This window comes from Lolium perenne, chromosome 7, assembly GCF_019359855.2.
Source record: "Lolium perenne isolate Kyuss_39 chromosome 7, Kyuss_2.0, whole genome shotgun sequence".
In the NCBI taxonomy this organism is placed as follows: domain Eukaryota; kingdom Viridiplantae; phylum Streptophyta; class Magnoliopsida; order Poales; family Poaceae; genus Lolium; species Lolium perenne.
In genome coordinates this window covers 296462736-296487968 of record NC_067250.2, presented here as the reverse complement: position 1 = coordinate 296487968, position 25233 = coordinate 296462736, and the positions used below count along the sequence as shown (strand labels likewise).

The 25233-nt window shown below is 43.5% G+C and overlaps 1 long non-coding RNA gene across 1 annotated transcript; it reads right to left on the bottom strand.

Annotated features, from left to right (window-relative positions):
- Positions 1-9205: 9205 nt before the first annotated feature.
- LOC139833464 (uncharacterized) lies at positions 9206-13570 on the bottom strand. The gene is made up of 5 exons (XR_011749272.1): positions 13118-13570; positions 10212-10493; positions 9942-10128; positions 9430-9847; positions 9206-9338 (listed from the first exon to the last, which is right to left on the bottom strand). It is a non-coding gene; the product is annotated as an uncharacterized lncRNA (long non-coding RNA).
- Between the last annotated feature and the right edge of the window lie 11663 nt (positions 13571-25233).

Sequence of the window (25233 nt, the reverse complement as noted above, 5' to 3'; positions counted from 1 at the left end):
CGCGGAAATTTTCAACATCGCCGAAGGCCACGGGAAGTCTGATGCTGCCTAGGGAGTTTGCCTTTTTACCCGGAACCACACCATGAAATTCAGTGGTGCTGTGTTTGAGCTGTTCCTTGGTAAGGTTCATCCGCTCCAGAGTCTCCAGGTACATGATGTTCAAACTGGCTCCGCCGTCCATAAGGCACTTGGAGAAGTCATAGCCGTCGATGCGGGGACTTACAACCAATGAATAGCACTCCTTCGGAATGAAGGTAGGATGATCCTTCCTGTCGAACGTACACGGAGCTTCCGACCACCTGACATACTGCGGCACAGCCGGAACTATGGCGTTCAGGATCCGGAGAGCTGATTTGCTGGAACGGACTGTTGGGGTTCCGAGGAAGGTGTGGTATGCACCCGCACTCTTTTTAACAAGGGATTTCTATTTTCGTGCCCTCGGTTCCTTAGTTGTACTCAGTTTTCCCCAGCCCCTTAGTTTTTCCTCACTTTTCCCCAAGTCCTTGTTTGAAACCCGCAGAAGGCAGCTCAGACGGCAGGATTCCCGTTAAGTTGACCGCTCCGTTCTGACGTGTGGGGCCGCGTCATGTGGGCCCGCGTCGCGTGGGGCTGGTAGAAAGGGACCGCGTGGGACAGGACGAGATTGCGTTTGGTTGCACGTGAGCAGGAGCTGGGTTTTGTCTCTCTCGGCCATTGGCATTTCCCTTTTAAGAGTACCTTTTCTGCCTCCTTCTCTCTGCCTTTTTTCACATAATTAGTATCAAATCTAGAGAAGCTTGCATTTCTGTCTTTCTTCAATTATTATTTGTGCCTTTTGGCCCTGGTTGTTTTCCCAATATGGCAGCAAATCTAGTAGGGAGCCCAATCTAGTACTCCATCTGGTCCATATGTATGTAGTTAAATCTAGAAGCAAATCTACAGGGAATGTACGATAAATTCACAAGGTCATATAGTAGAATAGGGATAGATAATATAGACAATAAGCTGCATTCAGCAGCCAAACATAGTAGGGTTCGAGGTTCTTCACAGCAAGATGCACCATCATACTAACAACATAACAACGAGGGATCCCTAACTAACAACAAAGGGATCCCAACAACAAAATGGAGGAGGCAGCAGCGGCACGTCCAGGACTCCGCCTACCCCATCTGCCTCTGCCTCCACTTGTTGCTCCCCTTGGGAGCCTTGGGCTTGAGCGGAGGCATGCGCCCGCCGGAGATCTCCACCCGCTGGATGCTGCGGAGGTGCATGCCGAGCGCCAAGTGCTTGGCGCGGAAGGAGTTGGGGTTCACCGACGCGCCGACCTTGGGGTTGGTGTGGCCGATGTTCTCGGCATGCGTGAGGACGCAGTTGAAGTCAGTGCCGCCGAGCCTCCTAGTGCAGAAGGGGCACCTATAGACACCCTTGGCGACGTCGAGGTAGGAGACATATCGCCGACCTGCAGCCTCCGCAAAGCACCTGGCGAGTCTTGACGTCATGGTGCTCGTCGTCGCTGCCGACGTCGCTGCCAGACAGTGATCCATATCAAACGGGAATTTATTAGTGAATGAGTTGCAAACGTGCATGATAACAAAGTTAGGAAAAGCAGAGGCAGCCTCGGTTAGAGTGGACACGATTATATGTCTACGAGGGACGGTGTAAGCGAACCAAAGCTCATGCACAACAGATTTGTACACAGAAATGGTTCGCTGAACCCTCCCTGTAAAAATCTGTGCCCACCGATTCATCATAGGCAAAGAAACAGATTCCAGATCTGAACTTGAACACATTCCAGATTATTTGCAAAATTAAACGGTTGATATCTTTTGATTCGTGCATAAAATAACTGATTGAGATCCTATGATTACTTGCATAAATTAACTGATTGAGATCCCATTATTACTTGCATAAATTAACCGAACGGCCGATACCCAAATCTTGAACGAAATCAAGGAGGGATCAAAGCAAAATGGAATAAAATCGGCGCAAATATTAGCCCAATACTCATCCATCCACAGATCCATCTACACCAGCACAAATAGGGTTCAAAAAGGAATGGGGAACAAAAAAGGAAGCAAACCGTAGTTATTACCTCGTTCCATGGGTCCTCTATGGAGGTGTCGTAGCGGTTCGGGGGCGGGACGTACGGCACCGGCTCGTAGGGGTCCCATCCCGGTGGGATCGACCGCGACCGGCGGCAGCAGCCTCCGATGCACCGGCGGAGGCGGCGGCGACGTCCGTTGAGGGACGGCGGCGACTTCCGTTGAGGGGACGGCGTCTAAGAGGGAGGCGTCGCGCTAGGAGCCGACGGCGCCGTGGACGATGGGATTGGCATTCTCATTGTCCATCTCGCCGGCAGAGGAGAGGGAGAGGGAGAGGTTTTTTTTGGAGAAGATGATGGGACGTGAGAGAGGCGGCGTTGCGTAGGCGAGTGAGAGTGACAGAGATAGTGGGAGGAGGCGTCTATAAAGGCTAGTGGTGGTTAATGCGACCCGCGTCCTACGCGTCCACCGCCGCACGTACGCACGTCTTGGACTTACGCAATGCGCCACGCGTCCACGATTGCACGTCTTCGACTTCGCACCGCGACCAGGCGTCTACGCGTCAAATATTGCACGTCTTTCATTTACGCACCGCAACACGCGTCCTCGAGTCTAACCCTGAAAATTTAGATATACTCGGTTATAACCTCGAGCATTATACTAGCATTTTTTGTGTGCTCAGTTTTCCCCTTGAGTGCTAGTACTTGGCTAGTGCAATATGCTCGATTTACCCTCAAGTAGCTGGTCAACAGACGGTCAACAAATGGGATTAACTAGTTAAATGAGTCATTTAATGTGCAAAAAATTCCGAAAAATAGTGGCACATACTCATGGAGTCTTTACCACAAATTTCCAGTTCTCAAAACATAGATAAGTCATAGATAAATCAAGTTTTACCACAAATTGCCACTTCTCAAAGGCCTTCTCAAATCACCTAGTAGCTATGAAGGTGCATGGTTTTCCACAATAAGCCCTTCCCAAAACAGCTTTCCCCAAAACATACTTTGTCTAAATGAGGCCACAATTCTCACACTCATGTATATTTGTATTGCAAATAGTTTGAGATAGGCCAAGATGGGTTTTATTCTACAAAACACGCATTTTTCTTTTTTTAAATCTCATATTTGAATCCCTTAGTCTGTTTATTACATAGGTGCCCTTGGTTTCTTGATACTACTCAGTTTTGCCCTCTCCCTCCACAAATTCTCTCACACGTGCAACATTGCCCTGATTGGTCTAGCCCATGTCACGCGGATCGTGCCCGCCGACCGTTGATCGTATGATCTAGCAGGCGGGATAACCCCTCCCTCTCTCTCTGTCGGCGGTTACCTTCCACTCTCTAAGTTTGCTAAATGGCGGTTTTACGTATTTATTTTCACGCGATAAAAATTATAAACTCTTTTAGGCATTACTTTTCACGCAAGAAATGATAAACCATCACCGATTTGTTGTAGCCATAAATTTTCACGCAAAAAATGATAAACCGTCACCGATTTGTTGTAGCCATTAATTTTCACGAAAATCCCAAATGATAAACCATCACCGATTTGTTGTAGCCATTACTTTTCACGCAAAAAATGATAGACCATCACCGATTTCTTGTAGCCATTACTATTCACGGTAAAAATGATAAACGAACCAATCTATCTATCTCTGTATTTGAAGTTTGGAAGGGTTCACCATCTAGTTATGTTAACTTTCGAGGTTTTGATCTGAAAACAAATGGGTATTATAAAGGGAAATAAAAGTTCAAAAAATGTAAAAACGAAACAATCTACCTATCTTTGTATAGAAGATCGTCTGTATGATTTTTGAGGTCATTTAGAGAAGGTAGAAAAAATCCCTTTTGAGAAGGTCGAAAAAACCTAACTTGTTACAAAAGCTGGTTTCAGTGAGACCTAACCAAATTTGGCATACATTATGCCATATCTATAACAACAAGGAATATCTAAAAGGGAAAGTTTCACAAAATTTGAAATTTATGGCGAAAATGATGCCATACATGATGCTGTTTTTCGAGGTTTTGACCTGAAAATCAATTGGATATTATAAAGGGAAATAAAAAGTTCAAAAAATATAAAAACGAAACAATCTATCTATCTATGTATAGAAGATCAGCTGTATGAAATTTGAGGTCATTTAGAGGAGGTAGAATAAATCACCTTGTTAGAAAAGCTGGTTTCGGTGAGACGAAACGGCATGCGTTTAAGCAAAGTGATTTTTTCGAACATCTCCAAATGATCCCAAATTTGCCATACATGATGCCATACGTGTAACAACAAGGAACCCTATCTAAAAAGTGTCAAAAAAGTTTGCCCAACCGTATAGCTCTATCAAAAAGAACCTCACCATGGCGCTAGTATAATTTTGGGCTTACTTACAAACTTTCGTTACCTAACCTTCAACACGAAACTTGTTTCAAATCACTTTTGGCGTACAAGAAACAAATCCCTCCTTGATTCGAGCACCACAGCCTCCAAACTTTGCCGATGCCGATATCGGCATGGTCAGAACGGCTATGCTCGACGCCACTGCTAGGTCACCGTCGGGATGCACCCTCAATCCCGTCCCCTCATTCGATCAACGACACACCGAGAGATACCACCGAGGCCAATGCCGAACGTACATGCTGATGCCAATGCCGAACATGCATCCACGCCGATGTGGGCACGGCCACGCCGCCCCGCTATGTTGGACGCCACAGACCACCGCGAGGTCTTTCCCTTCGCCACCACACTCTTCTAGCACCCATCTATACACGCCAGAAAGGAGAGACACTAGTTTTCTCTACATTGCTCGCGTTCGTGTCGGACACGGTCAGTCAAAGTTTTGAGGTAGTCGTCGATGTCGTTGACCATTTCTTCTCTTCTTTGCATGGTTAAACGCGTCTAGTTCATATCTATCTAATGCGTCTGGTCTCGCCTCATGCAGTTCTTTGTGGACGTCGATCTCATCTCGGCACTCCGCAGGCCACCTCCTCCGTGCCATCACTGTAGAGCTCCGTTTAAAAATCTAATCCTACCCGTGTATTGCCCCTTGTATCAGCGCCATGGCCCCACTTGTCATTTGATATAGCGAAGCCCCACTCGTTCGCGTTTTGGTCAGGGATACAGCGATGCTTACGGTCAAACAAAGATGGATGGTCTAACGTGTCTTTGCAGGCTCTACGTGGCCCCACTAGTCAGAAGATAACGGTCAACCGTCGGGCAACCGGGCGTTACATCACGTGTGATGGTTTCAGACAAACGCTTGGGTAAAACTGAGGAAAAACTAAGGAGCTGGGGAAAACTGAGCACAACTAAGGACCCGAGGGCACGAAAATAGAAATCCCTTTTAACAAAGGGGTTAGATTTAGCCGCGGATCCTTCCTTGGGATCCGGCGATCCATCATCCTCGTCCATTTCCTCGGAACTGTCTTCCTCCTTGTCCTTGTTCTTGCCCTTGCCTCCTTTGCCGCGTGGGCGGTGCTTTCGGGCTCGCTTGTACCCTGCTTCCGGGTCAGATTTGAGATCGTTGACCCACTTGCAGTTGCGGTTGGTGTGAGTGGACTTCCCCGTAGCCGGATCCAAGTGGGCCAGGCAGGGCATGTCTCTGTACTCTTCATAGGTTTGGGGGCCGCAGGTTCCGGCAGCAGTGACTTCATCACGCTGCTGGCCCCTGCCAGCTCCGCCTCCGCGGCCGCGTCCTCTTTCACCCCCTTGACCTCCGTGTTGGAAAGCCATGGCGACCATCTCGGATCTGCCACTCTTCTGGTCATCGGGGGGATTTTTCCGCTTGCTGCCGCTGCTGTTACCGTTATCACGGTTCTTCTTCTGCTGATGCAGGGGAATTGCTGTAGCTGCTAGATCTCAGCCTGCGTCGTCATCGGCGGCAGTATGATCGCTGGCAATGGAGATCATGTCATCCAAAGTCAGTTTATTCGCGTTGGCCAAGCAAGTGAGCTTGTTCCGCAGCAATCATCCCCGCTGCAATCCACCTATAAAGACGTGCATAGCTGTGGTGTGATCGACATTCTCACACTCGTTCCTGGTTGCTAGCCATCAGGTGAGGAAGTTTCTTGATGTTTCACCCTTTTTCTGGATACAGGCCTGGAGATCGCTTGTTGTGGCAGGTCTCTTGTAGGTGCCCCTGAAGTGCTTTTCAAAGGCGTTCTTCAGGTCGAACCAACAAAAGATGGAGTTCTTCTCGAGGTCACTGAGCCAGATCCGGGCTGGACCTACAAGGTACAGCTGAAGCATGCGGCAGGCGATGTTAGGGGTTCCTCCGGCGAAGGTCACTGCATTGTAGTAATCCTCGATCCAGGTATCCGGCCTTTCGGTGCCATCATAGTTCTTCAGGTTTCCGGGTAGCTTGAGGTTCATCCTTGGCTTTGGTTCCTCTCGGATCATCTTGCCAAAGCATTTTGGGCCGATGTAGTCAGATCTGTATTCGTTGAGGCGTTCCCGCGCGTCACGCGAGCCGTTGCGGGGGGATTTAGAGCGTGAGCGAGATCTCTGGCCACCGCCTCCGCCTCCACCTCCGCCTCCACCGCTGGGTGGTGGGGAGCTAGATCTGCGAGGGGGTCGGTTCGACCTCTTGCTTCCGCCTTCTGACTCCTCGTCCTTCACGGTGCTGACTCCGGCTGCGATGGCTGCCTTCAGCATGGTGCTGGCTGCCCTCATCATTCCGGCTTCGGCGGGGCTCTGGCTCGCGTTCGTCGTGCCGGTTCCTCCTTGGCTCGGGCTCATGATTGTTGTTCTGGCTACGGCGGGGTTCCGGCGTGCGCTCCCTGCTCCTATTCCTTTGAGGTGCCACGTTGTCGCGGATATTGATTCCACCTGGCCCATGGGGTCTGGTGTTTCCGGCTGGACTACGACGGCGAGGGAGCGGAGGACGCGGGTATCCCTTAGGCGGAGGTGACAGATTCCGGTACTTGTTTTTACCAGCGTACATCGCATCCTTTCCCTTCTTTGGATCTGACGGAGGTGTCTTTGATGGTACAGGGATTGGATTTGGGTGTTCTCTGGTTCTCCTCCTACGCTCCGAAGATCCGGTGCGTGATTCGTCATCATGATGGTGATTATCGTAGGCGTCCTTCTGCGCGGTGGACATGCAGTGATCCGGGTTGGATTCCAGCCTGCGCGAAGTATCTGCCTTCCTCTGCTGCTTCATTGCTGAGGCAACGAGCGTTCGGACGTAGTTGATATCAATCTCCTCGTCCTTCTTCTTCAAGATCTCCGCAGCCTTTTTCGTGTTATCCTTTGGGGTTGCGAACGGCTGTTGTTCAGTAGGAGTTGTGAAGGTGATTTTGCGGGGAGCTACAGCTTCTCGCTTCATCCTATCAGCTTCCTGTTGAACCTCGGTGATCTTGTCCTCCCAGTGCTTCCGGAGGTTCTTGACTTGCTCTAGTGACTCGTCCACTTGACGTTCCCGCTGGAGGAAATTATCCACGAAGTGCGCGGCCTCTTTCCTTTCTTCCAGCATTACGGCTGCGGTGGTGGCGAATTTTTTGGCTGTTGCCAACATCTCCTGCCTTTTAGCTTCTAGAGCTTCCGGGTCTGCTGCATCTTCAGGAGTTATGGGTTTGTTGAGGATATCCGAGTGTGCGATTGCATCCATGCCTGCTTGCTCGACCAGTTCTTCTGGGGACAGGACTTCCTTGTGCGGACGTTCCCACGAGAGCGGAGATCCTGCACGGGATGGCTGTGGGTCGGACTGAGTGTTTTCCTCTGAATGTTGTTGATCCAGCGCCACCAAAGTTGCAAGGACCTGCTTAGGCTGGGCGGATTCAACTTCAGTTTCATCACCACCTCAGAACTCCTTCATCCTGCGATCGAATTTCTCGGTATCCATGGAGGAGGTATCGTAGGAAGTTGGGCTTAGATTACCCAGGATCGATTCTTCACCCGGAGCGTCGCTTTCTCCGACAGCCTCCTGCTGATCCGGAGCGGCGCTATTTTCCGATGCCTCGACCTGCTCGGGACCAGCTTCGCCTTCTTGAGGGGCGGTTCCGACGGTATGGGCCAAGAAGTGTACGAAGTGACACCTTTGCTTTTCTAACACCTGGGAGACCCAGGCGGATCTGCATTGGTCTTCCACCTTTATTTCCTGCTCAGGGGCAGATTGGGTGGGTTTTGATTTTTCCAGATCTAAGGCGAAATCTTCTTTAGGAAGCTACTGCATCTCAGATCGGATCTTCACGACTACGTCCTGCTCAGCGGCGGTCGCGTCAGCGTTACTTACCAGCGCGTCGGAATCGATGGTTTCGCCGATGAAGATGTAAATGCCACCAATTAGGACGATGGAGAGCTTGACGGGGTTAGTCTTAGCCGGAATCCAACATTCATCCGGAGGGACGATCGGCAGGTTTTCGGCGTAAAGAACACGCCCTACAGCGATGGTTTCGTCGTAGCTTCCCGTGGCGGAACCCTCCCGGTTCCGGCCTCCAGACGTCGCTGGCCCCACGGTGGGCGCTAACTGTCGTTGCCTAATCGATGGTACCTCGGAGGAGGGATCCTCACGAGGGGAAGAAGAAGTAGGGGCCATAGGGCGGAGTGTCCTCGGGACGGTGGTACGCGATTTACCTAGCTTCGGAACACCTGCTCGATGACAGGGCCTACTGCTGCTTGTCTGGAATTATCTGGGCGCTTTCGCGTTGTTACAATGAGTTGTGGTTGTGCCTCTAGGGCTCCTGGGATCCGGCTTATAAAGGCGCACGGATCTAGGGTTTACATGGAGAGTCCTAACCGGAATACAAGTTGCCTAACTACGGTACAAAGTCTTGCAGTGTACGTCAAGGATCCGCCTTCCTTCAGGATCGTGCTGGATCCGGATACTTCATGGGCCTTCACAGATCCGGCCTCCTTCGTAGGTCGGTTGGGATCCGGCTTCCTGCTCCTGGGCCGGACTTCATCCTTCAGGATCTACAGCAACTGGGCTGCCCGATGGGCCACATGCCACACCACCATCTATGGGCCACCCGGGCTTGCCGGATCTAGGCCATGACGTTGATATACCCATAAAGTATACCCACAACAATTGAGATCATGCCACTTTTCACCTATGTTAAAGTCCTTTTTTTGGGATGCGATCTTCGGATGCTTCTCAAGTCCTCTCAACTGTAATATAGTAAAGACCGTGAAAGACATAATGCAATGTCAAGAGGAAGACATGAGTATTAAGTACTTACTGTAAGAGTAACGTCATTCCGTTTTACAACAGCACCAAGTGAGTCTAGCACTTGAATCACACGTTTTTTCGCGTTGACAACTATTACATACCAATGAGAGGACCTATTACATACCAATGAGAGGCAGTAATGTTGATCGGAAGGAAGACCTGAAGTGAAAATCATGTAAGATGTAGTCAGAGCAACATCTAGGTAATAAAAAAACTAAATAAGGTCTACATACAGGAACCTAAGTTTTACCATGTCATTCTTCAAATACTTATCCATCCGTTCCACAATGCGGCGATGATCTGATGGGTCTATCTCACGTTCTTCATGTCTCTTTAGCCGGCTGGATACGAACGTGCTTTCTAGGTGCACCCTTCCACCGGCTCTATCCCGGAGATGACCAAGGTCACTTATACAATATATGTAAGAAATTATGACCTATAATATTGTGCATAGAATATGTTTAGAATTATATACATAGTATTTATTTAAGTAGACAGTCTTCATGCAGTTTGACTTTCACCATCGTACAAGAACATGCCATCTTGCGTAAGGCATCGTAAGTCATTGTTTGATAACAACGCATCACCGATGTCCACAAACTTGGTATTTTTTGGTCCAGACATGATTAACTTGACAACATCTATATCTTCGGAAGTGCAGACATAATCTAGCATATAATATGGTAGTGTGCCACAAAATAGTTAGGTCAGAAAATAATGCAGCACAACGAAGAGAATAATAACCGCAAATGAAGTACGAACCTTGTGGGATAACCATTTTGTTTGCTTTCTTGGGTTTGTTATGTTGTAAATTGGTCGTCCGCCTCTCCTCCTCCTTTAGTGGTGTAACATAGGATAAATTTTCAGTGTGTTCCAACATGGCCTCAAGGCATATGTCCATGGGTAGTCTCATAACATCGACATAATCCATATGTTTCCTGCTGGCAATCTGTAGAAGTTGAACAATATCGAGATAAAATTTAAATATGGGCATATGCAACATGCATAGAGAAAACATCTGTTTGTATGCACCTCATTTGGTGGTGTAGAGTCAGCAGGTCGTTTCGAAGCATCGACGGAATCCATGTGGGTTCCCATGATCTAAAACAGTGACACATAATATAATTGAAATATAATTAGTACATGGGAATGTGCAATATGCATAGGAACCCAAAAGAAAAAAAAGAGGTTCAACTCCATTGGTTGTGTAGAACTCGATGAACCTTCAGTCTATCCCAACATCATGGCATCGAGGCCTTCATCTGTTGATTTATGTGGATCTTCAACAGAATTCATCGGGTTTTCGCTTTTGATCTGCCAAAGTGAAACATATGTGCTGAGGATATGCTATTGTCTGGACAACAAAAAGTCCTATTACAATAAAAGCTACCCATGGAAAAAAACTTACACCTCAAGGCTACACCAATATACACATTTATGATAAAAATAAAATAACACTAAACAAATTTTGAGCCTGAAGTTTTCGCTTGTTAGAAGTTTCTCCTGAGCTCGGTATGGCGATTGGTTGCCAAGTCGCAACCCTGACATTTAGTTATCTTGGGTTGCCGATGGGAACGACACGCGCACTGTACAAGACCTGACCTGATGCAGCTAGTTTGTGCACTCGGACGGAGGCTATCCAGGGTGGTAGACTGACATATGTCAATGCTGCAATCATGCTGGGTGTTGGTAAGTTGTAATTAAAAATATTTAAATAATGTAAACACTCCTTTTAAAAATAAAAGTAAACGCTAGGAGGCTCTCCTTCTGTAATCTCTCAAAAAAACGTTATGCATGCACATATATTAAATCTGTTTGGAACTATTACATTTTAACATTACAAAATTGTTCTAAGAAGTAAGGTTCAACTTGTATAACAAATTTACTAAGACGCAAATGGTGGTCGATCAATCTAATCACTTGTTGAAGAGAGCATGGTAGGTCCTGGTGCTTATGGTCCTACCTTGATGGGGTGGAGTGTTCCCCGTGGGAGTATCCTCCTCAGAGACGATCTCTAACTCCTCTCCATTTGGCATAAAAGCAATGCGCTTCTCTGGATCTTCTTCTTCATTCTGCATATCCTGGTCATGTGGGACTTCTGGGTCTCCTTAGACATCATTGAATTCTTCAGTTCAGTGATCTCAGTATCTCTCGCAATCAGCTTGTCATCCATATCACAGAGCTCCATGGTCAACTCTGTATTTCCCTGCTTCAGCTTCTCTATGGTAACCCTCAAATTCTCATTCTTTCTCATTTCAGCAGTAAGGTTTTCCTCTAAGTTGACGATGTGGCACTCCAAATCCTCCATCTGGATAACCCTGTAATCCACCTACACGATCTCCAGCAGTCCTGTTGGCTGTCCCATCCTCAAAGCGCCTCCCAAAGGCATAAAAAGAAGAACCCTGAGACATCTCCTGTTGGTAAGTCTGCACAGTGCGGGCCAGTGCATGGCCATCTCTACGCCAATCTCCCAATTGGGGCTCATCTTGTAGAAGACTATATCATGTGTCTCTGTCCTGACAAGTCGGCCCCTCACATTTCCCTCTATGATCCAATGATGATCTCCAGGTGCCGTGGGTGGTAGTTGCTTTCCCCTGAACTCAGGTGGTGGAAGTCCAAGTGAAGTCGTCAGGGTCGCCAGCTGGTCACCAAAAAGGTCGTCATCACCTTCCTAGGGGGTTGCCATCATAGTGAACTCTCCAGTCTCCCATCTATATTTTGAAAGCGATAAGAGTGTGAGATTTTGAAAAGGACAAGTTACGAGAAAATTGGATAAAAAATGCAGTTGAAAATGGTATGTGGATTGGCTACTACTTCGCCCCCTATCCTGCTTATAGGCTACAGATATACGTCGTATAAGGTATCGATAACCAAAACCTGGAATAAAACGCAGTATACGTACATATGCATAAGAAGCACCCAGAAACAGATTTATATTAAACATTTAAAAAATCATCTTCAATTCAGTGCACTGATAACCGCTCTATAGAAAGCACAAAATGATCTCATATCTTCAGACATAACCGAAGCAGGTGTGCTTTTATCATTCATAGCAACCAGCTAATATCTCTACTAAACAAGAGTCTGTCTCACCTAGATGCATCTGTAAACACTACTGTTTAACCAAGTCATGGCTGTGAGGAACGTTAACGAAATATACTAATCCAAAACCATTCAGTGAAAAGCCCAACAACAATCATCTTGTAGTCCTAAATTCAGAACACCTATTGTTCTAGTTCCCATCATATCCCGTGTCACAATGTCAATTACACAAATAAGTAGCAGGATGAGTGTTGTTGGTTCGACAGTATCAGCGCGCTATACTGATGACATATGCACTCAGATAATAAACTTAATGTATATATTAGAAATGACCAAAACAAAACACCACTTCATGCTACACTGAACAGAGGGGCAAACACATGTGTTGGATGTTGCTTTGAGCTGCCAGGGCAAACTGTAATCTACAAGTGCGATGGCTGAGTATTTTTTTTTTTTTTTTTTTTGGATAAGCCTAGAAGCTGACAAGTGGCAAAGTGCATATAAGGAACTATATGGTTTCTTTTAGCATATCAGATTGAAGTAATGAACCACAAAAGAACAAATGATATTTTTATTCGGCGATGAAGAAAGCAATAGATCTTGACTATGCTATTAGTGTATCAGTTTGAGGTATCACTTTCAAATGAATCTCTTCAATGGAGTGGTTTGCCAATACGCACCAAAACTAAGTGCATCACTCAATTGTTGGCATACCAGGTGTACCACAACCTCTAATTTCGAATTGACCTTGTGGACTCTAATTTGAGCATTTAGGCTTCTCTGTCAGACATGTTTGTGTATAGTTTAAAGAATAATCTAGGGGATGATTTGATATGTCATTCCATGCTTCCAACAGCAAAGACTTGAGGCCTACTGAATACATAGATGTTTATTACCTCCTTGACCTGCAGAAGGAAGCGGATTCGAGCAGCACGCTGCGGAAGCAGAACTCCTTCGTGTATGGTGTAGTCGACTCTGTGCGATGGTACACTGCCCTGGAATCACCGCCTCCACCTGCACTCATAAATATAAGTCATACTCAAAGAGCAAGCAGCAGAAGTGCGTTGGGGGAGATGCACGGAGACGATGTGGAGGAGTGAAGCAGACAACACTTCGTCAGCCAAAGATGCGGCGTAAGGAGGATGAAGACGTTCTGTGCACGCCCTCCTGTCTTGCTGGTGGGGGACGGCGCGGCAGCGGGGCCACTGCCGGCGGCGTCGTGCCGGTTCTGCGCTCGGAGGTATCCCGGCGGCGGCAGCTGGTCGGTCGCCGGATTCGAGAGCGCTGACGGAGAGGCCAGAGGAGAACGCCGATCCCTATCCTCCGCTCAATGCGGGAGTTATCAGGCGCTCCGCATACCCCGCGCTGTATGGGCCTGGCCATTTCGTGTACCTGTTCGATGTTTCTAATATTCCTCGTGCGTGATGTGGATTCAGTTTCGTCAGCTTTTTACTGTACACATGAACGTGAGCTAGAATTCCAGGACCAACACAGACCGAGATTCCTTTCTTAAGAAGCTGGCCGGCTGGTTCGTGACACAAAATTTATATTTCCTCTTTTCTTTTTCATTTTATTTTATTCTTTACTTATTTCTTCTGCTCGGTTTTTTCTTATTCATGGCTTCTTATTTTCTACTTTTCAATAATTTTTATTTAAAAATTTATTAATATTATTTTTATTTTAACGAGTTTCACCTTTATTGGCTTTTCTATTTTTTGACCAACAGATGATGTTTTTAAATTACGCGAACTTACTTTCTACATGTACAAATACTTTTTCTTTTCATATACAAAAAAATATAAATACATACGTAAACATTTTCTTTTCATTTTTTGGTTCCCTGATTTTTTTCCCAAGGAGTTTAAAGATTGTTCACTGGTCTGATCAATATACGTCCATGGATTGAAAACGGGGTTACGGGGGTTAAAAGCATACATTCACAGGAAAGTATTAAAGAGATGGACCGAACGGGGTTGGGGGGGGGGGGGGGGGGGTTCAAACAAACATTATTGTTCGAGTAGGAAACCGTTCTTTGTTTTTCATAAAATGTTCAAGGTGAAAACCGTTCTAGGTAGAAATTTTTCATAACTGTTCAACGTGCAAAACCGTTCAAGTAAATAAAATGTTCAAGACGCAAACCCGTTCACAAATTGAGCCGTTAGAATTTTCAATAATGTTCAACTTGGAAAACCGATTGGAATTCATTAATGTTTGAGCTTTCAAAACTGAAATTTCCATAATTGTTCAAGATCCGAATATGATTTGCAAAATGTAACTGTTCAATTTTCATAAATATTCAACGTGAAAAATCGTTCCATTTTTTCATAAATGTTTATGCTTAGAAAGTCGTTCAATTTCCATATATGTTCAAGTTAGAAATTCGTTCAAGATTGAATTTCCATTCAAGTATCATATTTGTTACTTGGTAGGAACCGTACATGTTTTTCCACAAATATTCAAGGTGAAAACCGTTCAAGTAGAGAAAAATTCATAATTTTTCAAGGTGCAAATCTTTTGAAATAAGAAAATGTTCAACATGACAAATCGTTCAATTTTCATAAATGTTTATGTTTGGAGAATCATTCAATTTACATATATGTTCAAGGTAGAGATTCGTTCAAAATGAAATTTCCGTTCAAGTAACAAATTCATTCGAGGTGAAAATCGTTCATGTTTTAAAAATCTTCAAGGTGAAAATCGCTTCAAGGAGAATTTTTTTTCATAATTGTTCTAGGTGCAAATCCGTTGAAATAAGGAACTGTTTGAAATTCATTTATGTTTCAAGGTGGAAAACCGTTCGTAACTCATAAATTTGTAAGGTGTGATACTATAATTTTCCAAAACAATTCAATTCCCATATATGTATAAGGTAGAAATTCATTCAAAATGGAATTTCCGTTCAAGCACTAGTGGAAAACGGGCCTTTTGCACCGGTTGGTAAGGGCTATATGCACCGGATGCCCAACCGGTGCAAACAATCCGGTGCAAAAGGCCCCCCCCTTTTGCACGGTTGATTCTGAACCGGTGCTAAAGGGTGCACCACGTGGCGGCTCCCGGGCGTCCGAGCAGGAGGACCTTTAGCACCGGTTCGTAATACGAACCGGTGCTAAAGGGTCTGCCGCGGCAGAAAAGCGTCCCAAAACGCTGCCGCGGCAGAAAAACATTTTTTTTCGAATTATTTTCTACTCCCTTTTTTTTTCTTTTTTCGGAATTTCTAATATTTTAGTTATTTCACAAGTTTAGTCTCTAACTACCCTTATCTCTAGTCCAATTACTTACTCGTGCTCAAACTTCCCGCTCGGTCACCCATCCTCCCACTACTCTAGCACTAGCACGCTTAACTTCCAAGTTCCTTTCCATCCCGCATCCAAGTGCTTCGCGCGCATGTATGTGATAGTAGTATCATATCAATCCTATTAACATGTCGATCGATGTAATATTTCTTTATTGTTCGAATTTCAAATAATTATTTTAATAAACCAAAGTAATGTTGTAATAATAATCTTGAATAAATAAATAAACATTAACTTTATAATTTGTATTATTTTTAATTATTTTCAATTTTTAAATTTTTAAATTTTTTTTGCCAAACCTAAAACCTAAAAATTTGAGAATCTTATAATTTGCTAAAAGTAATAGCAATCTTTATGCAGGATGCAATTATTAATTTTAATTTTAAAAAATAAAAAAATATAAAATCCTAAATTTCTGGAAAAAAAACTAAAATCTTCCTGCTTTCATATTTTCATTTGGAATTTTCAAAATCTAAAAATTAGCTAACCGGGTAAACCCTGGTGAATTCGGATGTAATTTTTTCCCACGATGATTTTGATATATTATACGTTTTTTTTCGACGTCGTATGCAAAAGTTAATGCGGTTTTACCATTTTTCAAACATTTTTTGCAATAAATGTGAAAATTCAAATTTGTTAATTTTCCCTAATAGTAGGTTGCATAACATACATGAATCTCAAAAGATTTTATTTTTTGAATAATCTATCATTTTCTTTTCTATTTTACAGTGTTATAAAAGGCGATCCACGGGGGGGGGTGGAGGTGCGTGGGAGCAGGAAAACCTTTTGCACCGGTTCGTAACATGAACCGGTGCAAAAGAGTTTGTGGCTGACGCCAACCCTTTTGCACCGGTTCGTGTTACGAACCGGTGCAAAGGTCCCGTCTGACCGGTGCTAATGCCCCCTGGACGTGCAGACCTCACGAACCGGTGCTAATGACCCCTTTAGCACCGGTTCGTGCCAAATCCGGTGCAAAAGCACTTTCGAGGACAGGATAAAAGCCCTTGTTTCTACTAGTGAAGTAACAAATCTATTCGACGTGGAAACCGTTCATCCTTTTTCACAACAGGCTAACGATATCCGCATGTCATCCACAACAGGCTGGTGAAGCCATTGTAGGATATTTTATTGAAAATGATTTTGTAGAAGTTGTCTACTACCATCATGGAAATCCGTTCATGTAACACAAAGGTCCGACCTGGGAAACTCCATTCATTTTTAAAATTATTTAAGTTGGAAACTGTTCAACGTGGAAATCTGTTCATTTTTCAAAAATGTTCAAGGTGGGAACGCGTTCATTTTCAAATTTGTTTCAAGACGGAAACCGTTCAAGGCGAAAACTGTTCAATGCTAGAATCTATTCATAGTTGAAATTCGTTCGTGTAATAGAAAAGGTTTCAAGGTGGAATGTTCAAGGTGGAAATCCGTTCTAAACTTCCAAAAATCTTTATATAAAGAACCGTTCATGGTTGGAATTTGTTCATCATGGAATCCGTTCATGTAACACAAAGGTCCAACCTAGGAAAATCTGTTAATTTTCAAAATTGTTTAAGTTGGAAACTGTTCAACGTAGAAATCCCATTCATTTTTCAAAAATGTTTAAGGTGGGAATGCGTTCATTTTTAAATTTCTCAAAGACGAAAACCGTTCAAGGTTGGAATCTATTCATAGTTGAAATTCGTATATGTAATAAAAATGTTCGAGGTGGAAATTCGTTCTAAACTTTCAAAAATGTTTATATAAGGAAACCGTTCATGGTTGGAATTTATTCATCATGGAAATCCGTTCATGTAACATAAAGGTCCAACGTAGGAACCTGTTCATTTTTAAAACTAGATGATACCCCGCGCGTTGCTGCGAAGACTTGTAGCTTGTTTTTTCATTAAAATTTCAAGTTTAACGTTAAACCTTGTGAGAATTACTCTTAGAATAGGCTGAATAGAAAATTATATATGACATGCATTTTCTACATGGAGCAACAATAGGGAATAGTTAACTCATGAGTGATACTCTTATAAGAAAATAACATAAGCTACAAATTTTATATTTCAAGTTAACTAAGTAGCGTCCGAACTTGGAAGTATTGCAAGGATTGCACATCGACAAACTTCAGGTACACAGAAATTTAAAGGTCTCCAATCAGAAAATTTCACTACACCACAATCTTTCCAAAGCTTTCTGTGAACAAAAAACGGAAGTATTTGCTGGATGGATAAAGAGAAAAGTCAAGCAATCAGAATTATTTAAAGAATGGGTACTAATAAGAGCATAGTTAATGTAAAATCTGAAAAGGATTTCGAATGCCATACATTTTAAAAGAGAACTCTCTGCAATAACTAAGTTAATTCAACATATAGACTTCGAATGTATGGGGCAGTCCGTTACATCTTCTTAACCTATTATAGATTCAAAAACTAAATATGATGATCACATGGCGGATACTCAACCGGCTGAATAAATGGAGATAGAGAAGTAGCCAATTTAACCAAATGTTTCTCTGGTTTCTGAATGACCACTTTGTAAAAACGCTTAACAGTAGGTGTGGATAATAAAATTTGTAAAAGCATGAACCAAAGCAGCACATAAAGAGTTATCTGGATTTCTCCCGACTGCAGACGTAGAAATAGTGGTGGGACTGTTTTCTTAATAGAGCACGAAAGGTATTTTGATTTCTGAAGTGATACCTTCATGCGGTCAACAACTTTGATTGCTTAAAATAGTAGTGAAGGTATGGAGCAAACAATTTTGTATGTCTGTCTACTTCACGTACCAACTATGCACCCCATGGAAGCAAATACTGAATAATTATGCGGGACTGACTAAGGAGTTTGCGGGTAGTCACTTAAAATAAGAAAATCAAAGAACAAAAGATCAGATCGGTGATAGGATGAGCGAGGAGTGGATTGGGGAAATACTTAATAAAAGTTCAGTAACATAGAAAGTTCGAAAGATGGCAGATGCCATTGATTTCTCACTTTAGCTTTCCCCAACAAAAAACGTGGAATTATGTAGGCACTTAACAATCAAACTTACCCATTAGAAAACAGTTAAAAAATCAAATAAACACATCACACATTTCTAAAGTATATATATGAAAGAACTACCTAAAATCATGCAAGCTCTTTTCGACATTTTATCAAACACACGGTAAACACCTGATTTCAGAAATATACCTCCAATCTGATGGTCTCCATGAAGCCACTGACTTAACTGAAACCAACAACATGCGGCTGGCATATACTGACCCAATGAGGACAGGTTCACTCCCCAGGTGGATCTCTGCAGCAGGTGGACATGAGGCATGCTTTCATAGTCGAGGTCAGTCATGTCATTAGTAGGTTCTGTAACTTATCAAGAAAAGGTCCATGAAACTTTCGAACAAAGATCTTTTGATATGTGCCTAGGTTTTGCACCTCATTACTGAATTATGACTAAATTTGATAAGTAAAATATGTGGAAGCAGTAGGATAAATTCAAGAGGACCTACAATGATATACTCCATACACATCTGCGATTCTCTGCAACAGCAGTGTTGGATCCATCTCTGCAACTCTTGCTTTTCACATTGAAAAATAGAAGAGTAAATCAGGAGGAATCATACTTCCTATAGTCGACCTCTGAAATCCTCAATCCTCATAAACGATTAGGAAATAGACACTAAATCAAGGACACCTGAGGATGGAGACGGATGTGGCAAGGCGACCAACGGAGCCATGGCTACGAGGCAAGGCAACAGGAAGATTCGGTCAGGGACAGGGGCGGATCTGCATAGGGTGACCCTGATGCACATGCATCAGGGTAGAAGGAAAATTTTAGTACTATTTGTGTGTTTATCAAGGTAAATGCATCAGGTTAGAGTAAGAAAAGTGCATCATGGAGGAAAAAAATTCAACTAGCAAGGTTACAAGCTTGATAAGTGCATCAGGGAACTTTTCTTCCCAGCTCCGCCCCTGGTCAGGGACATAGCGTCTTCCCCGTGACCACCGATGGCGATGCAAGTCTAGGGAGTGGCTTCAAGGAAGGGGCTAGGGGAAGATGTTGAACGGGATGGTGCTGCAGAGGAGGTGATTATATTGTGAAGAAGCAGTAGGGTGACGATGGAAAAAAAAGGAGATTGTGGGCAGAGGAAGAGGCAGTGCTTGACAACTCTCCATAACACCTGCAGTTCCACGGTTTCTTATGCAAATTAGTAGTGAGGAATCAATGAGGGAACAGTAATTGGGGAGTTACAGAAAAATCCTGTTGCTGCGATTATTTTTGGAAGAGGAACGGTAGAGCTCCGTGGGGAAGTGGAGAAAACTGCAGGAACAGGGAGCGAGCAACCCATGCGACCGTGCGCAGAGCATGGGGAAAACAAAGATGATGGCGTGGCTCGCTGTGAGACCAGCAAAATGGAGCCATCTATTAAGAAAGAGAAGATTGTTGAAGTTGGAAACCGTTCAGCGTGGAAATCTGTTCATTTTTCAATATATTCTAGGTGGGAATGCGTTCATTTTCAAATTTGTTCGAAGACAGAAACCGTTCAAAGCGAAAGTTGTTCATGGCTGGAATATGTTCATAGATGAAATTTGTTCATTTAATAGAAAAGTTTCAATGTGCAAATCCGTTATGTTCTTCAAAAATGTTTACACAAGGAAACCATTCATGGTTTGGAATTTGTTCGTCATGGATATCCGTTCATGTAACACAAAGGTCTAACCTGGGAAACTCCGTTCATTTTTAAAATTGTTTAAGTTGGAAATTGTTCAACGTAAAAACCCGTTAATTTTTCAAATGTGTTCAAGGTGAGAATGCGTTTATTTTCAAGTTTGTTCGAAGAAGGAAACTGTTCAAGGCTAGAATTTATTCATAGTTAAAATTCGTTCATATATTAGAAATGTTTCAAGGTCGGAATCCGTTCTGTTCTTCCAAAATGTTTGTACAAGCAAACCGTTCATGGTTGGAATTTGTTTGTCACAGAAATCCGTTCATGTAACACAAAGGTCCAACCTAGGAAACATGTTCATTTTAAAAATTGTTTAAGTTGGAAACCGTTCAACATGGAAATCCATTCAGTTTTCGAAAATGTTTAAGGTAGGAATGTGTTAATTTTTAAATTTGTTCAAAGATGGAAACCGTTCAAGGTGGAAACTGTTTAAGGTTGGAATCTGTTCATAGTTGAAATTCCTTCATGTACTAGAAATGTTCAAGGTGGAAATCCGTTCTAAACTTTTAAAAATGTTTATATAAGGAAACCGTTCATGGTTTGAATTTGTTCATCATGGAATCCGTTCATGTAACACAAAGGTCCAACCTGGGAAACTCCATTCATTTTAAAAATTGTTTAATTTGGAAACTGTTCAACGTGGAAATCCGTTCATTTAAAAATGTTCAAGGATCGAATGCGTTCATTTTCAAAATTGTTCAAAGACGGAAACTGGTCAAGGCTGGAATATGCTCATAGTTGAAATTTCTTCATGTAATAGAAATGTTTCAAGTTACAACTAGTCACTCATACTTTTTAAAATGAAGCATGTGTTCTAATATTTCCTTTGAATTATTCTCTTATTCGTAGAAAAAATTCGGAAATGGAGTGTTAAAGAATGGAAGAAGATTGCGAATTTTCTTCAAGACCAGACAAATATGGTTCATGTCTGTTTCCACAATACAGTTTTCCCCAGCTGAGATGTAATTCGAAAAGATAGTGCAGTGTTCCATGCGAAGTGTCACTTTGCAGTTTTCGAATCACCATGTAGTGTTACTATAATTTGAAAGGTTTAAAAACCTGCAGCATTACTTGACTAGATGACAAAAGTTAATAATTGATCGTTGGATTTCTCGCAAAATAAATAAATAATTCCAACTAATTGTAGTTTTTTTCTACTACAGATGTAGATGATGAACAATACAAGTTCTTAACCGTACATTTCCACCTAGAGTGAACGATGGTTCCTACGCATATTTGTACATCGAGAAATCTAATTCTTGCCTGGGCACTCTCCTGTCTTAGCGCGTGCTCACCTTTCTCAACCCTCCGATCAACATCGTCTGGGCCTCTGGTTGCCTATGGGTCTACGAAGGTTCTCGTATCTGTGGGCCCCACTCGCTAGATCACATCCCGCACCCGCACCCGCACCTAGGAGTTTCCTCATCCATCGGGAGACCAACTCCTTCCTCGCACTCCAGATCTAAGCAGCCACCACCTGTATCGTCGGCCGCGGGGAGGGCAAGGGGAGGCTGCTGCGGCGAGGAGGGGCGCGGTGCTCGTGGCGTTGGCTGCGGCCGGGGCTGCTCCGGCGAGGAAGGGCGCGGGGCTCGTCGCTTTGGCTGCGGCTGCGGCCGGAGCTGCTCCGGCGAGGAGGGGCGCGGGGCTCGTGGCGTTGGCTGCTGCTGGGGCTACTCTGGCGAGGAGAGGTGCGGCCGTGCGGGTCTCGTGGCGTTGGCGATAACGGCCGTGACGACTGACGACGACGTGCGAGCTTGGGTAGACGAGGAAGGGCGTGGTTCTCGTGGCGTGTGCACCGGCGCTCTCCACTTTGACTCAGTAGCCGAGTTCTACATCTGGCAAAGACCACGGGAGCTTCTCCTAATATTCTTGTAAGACATGTATTACAACGTTTTTGGTTTCTCGATGCTCATAGTTTAATGGAATCGCTGTGGCTTTCTCATGCTCCACGATGATGTGTGATTTTTTTTCGAGTCCTAACTCGATCCTTTCCTGATTCCCTTTGTAAGACATCTTTTATTTCTAAGTCGGACTCACAGCTTTGTTTTGAGATTGCTTTCTACAATCTACATCCCTTATTTTTACTGCCTTCAACTATACTTAAATGGAGATTGGTGTGATTTCTGGGCCTAATGCACATCGGTGATGTAGTTTTTACTTTTCAGATCAATAGAAGGATGTAATTTATGTGCCTTGGATGTAATATTTGCAGACTAATTTTCGTCTCTTAATTTTTATACTTCTAGATTGATAGAAGGATGTAATTATAGTAATTATTTTCTCCACCCTGGATGTAACTCTAGTATGTTTCTTTTTAAGAAGGATGTAACTTCGCGGTAATTCTAGATAACTATTACTTTCCACCTTTGCTTTTTTACATCCTTGGATCCAGATTTGAGCTATGAGGGGGCCAAGCGATGTAGTAATTTACAGATAAAAAAGGATGTCACATATGCATTTACTTCATGTTTTATGTCTGAATTTCGTGAACCATGGATGTGGATGTATTTTTCTACACCATCAAGAATTCTCTGTTTGTTCTCGGCATGAACTTGCGATGGAGCAGGGAAAGGAAAAGGAGAAGGTGTTCTCTGTCTGTGTGATATTTCACGTGAGGGCAAAAGCGGAGCTGTTAGGAAACGTGGGGAGTCAGAACTTTCTACTTTTGGCACGTTAGTGACGTCTGAACAATTTCTTTCTATATTTAGGCGGGGCACCCTCTAAGACTAAACAGTGCCTGAGCACTCTGTAGCCACGCCCTTTGTACATATAGTTTTTTTTTTGAGAAAAATCCGCCCTCTTTATTAAATCAAAGTGTGATGAATACAAACGTACACACGCTCCAAAGATACTACTAGAGTACTAGACTCGAAGAAACCAGCGTGAAAAAGTGTAACGATACAAAGGAATCGCCGAATCGAATCGCCCGTGGGTACGAGATCGTCGAACGCTTAAATGGGCCGAGCCCATACGTGCTTGTCGGTCGCACCGGTCCGAGCGGAGGCAAACCACCTCTCTTCTTAAAGCGGCCAATAGGCACTCCCGAGGAGAACAAGGGTGGGGAGGGCTTTGAGGATACTGTACTGGTCGAGGTGGTAATCAGCACGACCTCCACGATTTGCAGTTGCCGCGCATGGATCTGACCGGCGGTTGCCATGGATTGACCCGCACTGGTTTTCGGCGGCGGTTGTGAGGCGTTATAGGAGGTTTCGGTCGGAGTCGCGGTCTCGCGGAGGGGATCATAGTGGAGCGTAACATATAGTGATGTTAGGTGGAGCATATGCTCCCTTTAGTTTAAAATGTATCTTACATACATTTTGAATTTCAAAAAAATTGAAACGAAAAATTCACGTGTTACACGCTTACAAAGTTGTTTCATAAAAAATCGACTTTTCATGTGACGTGTGTAAAAAAGACAAAACTCAGTGCTAGAAATAATGCTTTTTACAAGATAAAATTTCTCTTATTTACATAGTCCACAACAAATGTTGGTTTTTCTTGAAACTTGACGAACACACATATATTATGAAGATGTACATGTAAAAAAAATTGTCAAATTTTTTGGACACTTCGAAATAAGATTTTTTGGTAGAGGGAGCATACGCACCCGGGAGCCGAATTGAATTTCTGTGTTAGGTGGTGTTACTAGTCCATGTTAATACCTTTATAGTGGAAAGTAACATAGGAGTGGTATCATGTAAAGTCTTATTTATTAATTTGTAGACTTATTTTATCTTGAGGTGTGCGATGTTATGGTAATATAGCTAGTTATCACATCCATGTTCTTCTCCATTTATTTTTTATGTCATGTCATCAAACACGTTGAAGTGTGTGATGTTACTAGCTAAGTTAGTGGGAGTAACATAGCTAGTAACATCACACATCTCAAAGCATTTTGGTGACATGACATGTTAATAAATGAATAAATAGAGTGAGGTGGTAACTAGCTATGTTACCATAACATCACACACCTCAAAGCAAGATGAGTCTACAACATAATAAATGATGTAATGCATAATACTACATATAAGTTATTACCCACTATGAAGGTAGTAACCTAGACTAGTAACATGGCATATGTTACTAGTCTAAGTTACTCCCCCACTATGACCAGTCTTGCAGTCTTTAAGGCTAGCCATAGTGCTAGTATCATAGCTAGTATCATGCATCCTAGCCCCACCAAACATGCTGATGTGGCAGGTAATTATGGATGAGAGAGGAGATTAGAGTATCATAGGTAGATACTGTATCATAGCGCACATCACGAAAAAAATTAGTATCAAATAAATCTTGTCCACAAATTTGTATTGGGATTCTACAAATCAATTAATAAAGCAAAACTATGATACTAATCTATAATACTATGCATTATGGATCTAGTATCATACAAAAGTATCATATACATGATACTACTATATGATACTACCCAGTGTACCCACTATGGCCAGCCTAACGTGGTGAAGCCCCGTATTCGTGCAACTCGACTGCCCAACCGTCGCCACGCGCACAATCCACTGATTTTATATTTTTCTGTGCTCGATCGAATCTTCGGAGAAGCTCCTGCATACGACGACCTACGGCATGCTTCCTCTACGTGCCAGCGGATGATTAGCTAAACTAGATTATCCAATAGAGGGTGTATCCCTGCAGGTATACAGGTGAATCCACAATTCCTACTAATGCTTTCTATTTCTTTTCATTCGGTTAATCCCTGCGATCAGCAAGTATAATCCACCACAGGTGACAGTCGTGGAGAGGGACTACTCGCGCAGAGAAGCACGCCTCCAGACTCCACTGTCTCATTTGTACTGACTAGTAAGATTGCACGTACACGCACGTTTCAACTAATGCAAATTGAGATGCTAATCATTTATGTACATATGTTGCAGGAAATGACATGCAATCTAGCATGCTTTCTATGTTTATAAGATGAAAAATGTGATCAAAAATTATGGGGGTTCAACAGGAACATATAACTCATATAAACAACTTTTATTTCGGTCGAGCGAACAAC